Below are 3,123 nucleotides of genomic sequence, written 5' to 3'. Positions count from 1 at the left end.
GTCAGTGAGTAGGTATTCAGAGTCCCCATGCATTTTCCCCAGATAAGCAAGAGAGCAGCTGTGGATAGCTTGGCTGTACTTCAGTTGCAGGTGGAAGGTGAGGAGAAGGAGAGGGCTAGACTTTTAGCATGTGTTCAAATTACAGAGTCACAGAATTGGTACTCTGAGTTGGAAGGATCTTTGAATCCGTCTCTTAGGGGAATGGCCCATACTGGGATAAAACACACAACCTTGGTGTTATTAGCACTATCCTTTGAGGAAGAAACACTAAAAAAAAAAAAATGCCTAAGTGAAACAAAATGAAAGGAAACCTGCAAAAGGGGTATCCGTCACTCATTTTAATTGGTAAGTCCTGGATGGTTTTCATGCAGTGCTTACCTTATGGAAATGCCTATGCAAAATTACTTTAAAGCTTTGGCTGATTTGGTATCCCATCAGAGGCAGTGGACAGTACTGAGAGTCATTCTATTTTAAGCCTACATTTGAGTGGCAGCAGAAATCCAGAATAGCTCAAGCAGAGCACAGCTACGAGAGCCTGCACAGAGGACAGAAGGTCAGCAATAGCTGATGAAATGCCAGCTACATGTGAGGTGCTTCATTGATTTTAAGGTCAGAAATAAATTTATAGTCTGATTCTACTGATTGAGAATTTCAACAAACAATTTCCACTGGGAACAATTATTTACAAGCATACAGAATACAGTTTATATGGCCATTGAAAGGATATTGTGAGTCATCAAAAAAAGAGATAATAACTGAAGTTGCATGTGAAAATTATGTCATCTAGGATTAGTTTGAACATAGGAAACAATGGACTCAAAATACAGACCAGAGATGATTGATAAAAAGTGTAAATAAACATTAAAATAATTAAGCAACTTCTTAATCATTGGTCTATTATAGCAGGGACACTTACAAATACAGAATTTTTAGCATTTGTACACTTATAATGTGGCGAAAAAAACCACTTCCAACAAAACACAGAAATACATCATGAACAGCAAAGTATTTCATCTACTAGGAAGCCTGAAAGACACAACATTGTTTTTTAAATTACATGCTTACTTGTAAATTGCTGTACCAAAAAGTACCAGGGGTTCATCTGGCTCAGCTGTCTGCTTCTGGCATCAGGAGGCATAAAAACACACCTCGTAATGCACCTGGACTTCTGTGCCAAGCTGTGTCACAGGGAGAAAATATCAGCCCCAGCCTAAGCTGGCAAATGCATTTTGTCTCCAAGTAGGAGTGCAGTTCAGTTTCTCCAGCACTCCTTATTTCACTTGATGCCTTACATTTTATTTAAGTACAGACTGGAATCTCTTAAAATCTGAAATCTCTTCTCACTTAGTTTCAGTCAGTCCATGGAAGGTTTCTGTTTGTCTCTGGGACACAGCAGGACAAACAAAGCCATTGTTTGTCACTGTGCACAGCACTTTGCCTCCATTTCACTGCCTGACTTGGCATTTCCCATCATGGAATTAGACAAACCTACCTAAGTTAGGACAGTGTGTGTGGTCTCTTATTCCAGTTCTGCATAAGGCCAGACCTTTTCAATGGTGGCTAGCACCTGGGTTTTTAACCCAGGTTTTTAACCCGGGTTCCACTGCACATGTCAGCTAGGTCCTCTCATATTCCATGAGAATCTGCTCAAAACATTTTTGATTGTTTTTAGATTGTGTTGTTCTGAAAGCAGCATCTGAAAGTGAGGCGTTCCAATGAAATATGTCCATCAGATCTTTGAACAGAGAAATGGCTGCAGGTTTTGTTTAGATAAAGGCAAACACTCCACTGCAAGATTTTTCTTCCATGTGAGTTTTGATACATTTCAGTACTTGAGACTGATTATTTTCTGTAATATATCAGTGAGCTAACAGTGGGTTCTACAGAATACAGCATTTAATGCTAAATAAGGTGCACTGTGTTTAATATTGAAAGCAGTAAAGTCAAACCATAGCATCATAGAATCATTAATGTTGGAAGAGACCTCTAAGACCATCAGGTTCAACCATTAAACTAACACTTTCATGTCCACCACTAAACCCTGTCCCTAAGAGCTACATACACACATCTTTTGAATACTTCCAGGGACAGTGATTCTACCACTTCCTTGAGTAGCCTGCTCCAATGCTTGGCTAACTTTTCAGTGAAGAAATTTTTCCTAATATCCAGTCTAAACCCTCCCAGATGAAACGAGGCTATTTTCTCTTGTCTTAAAATGTATACAGATATGAAAGTATACTCTGAGTTACAGCAGCATAAATAGTAATCACCAGTTTAGGACATTGGAGAAATTGTGCTCGACTGGGCTCCACAGAAAACAAAACAAAGCAAAGAGACAAAAATATTAACATCTATTAGGATTAAAAAAATACAATTGATGGCAAAAGGATACACAAAAAAAAAGAGATTGGACAATCTCATACAAGAATTGCCTTTATTTACCATCACCTTAACTCATCACTCAATTGTCACAGCTACTCTTCATAACAAGCTGGGTTTGCATTTTTTCATACCAAAGCAGCAGCATTGGTATCCATTACATGTTAAGTTTTCAGAATAAAGGACTCAAAAAGAGCTACATTTCCTCTCTGTAGACTCTGTAACTTCCCCTTCCTCCATTAGCAGTACCTGGCCTGGCTTGTGTGTCCTGCTATCTGACTTGGTGGCAATGTGCAACTGCTGACCCTCTTCACATGAGCCGGGAAAATGCCCACTTCCCAGTATTGCCTAGAGAATAATGGACCCAGGAATTAAAGGTCTTTCTCAGGCACATCTGCAGGCTCTCTCTGGATGTTACATTGAGCTTCAAAATGGTTTTAAACTCCAATTCAAAAATGCCTTTTGTGACTAATGTATGAATACTTCTGCAACCAACTCCATGATTTGACTTCAGACAGGGGAAGCATCAATCCCTGGCAAAAAACTAGACTTCAAAACACAAGGTGCTGGCCCTTCACTGCTCCTCCTGCAAATACCTGTTTGGTATTTGCCATGTACCATAGTAACAGATTCAAGAAAACTGCCCAAGGTATATGTCAGCCAAGATGTGTGGAAAATGGTCTTTTGTATTTGAATAAATGCACAAATTATTATTGAGCTGTTCCTGGAAAGAAAATTCAAACT

The sequence above is a fragment of the Cyanistes caeruleus genome, chromosome 3, assembly GCF_971803275.1.
Source record: "Cyanistes caeruleus chromosome 3, bCyaCae1.hap1.1, whole genome shotgun sequence".
NCBI classification, from domain to species: domain Eukaryota; kingdom Metazoa; phylum Chordata; class Aves; order Passeriformes; family Paridae; genus Cyanistes; species Cyanistes caeruleus.
The sequence above is the reverse complement of the archived record's forward strand: the minus strand, read 5'-3'. Positions refer to the sequence as shown.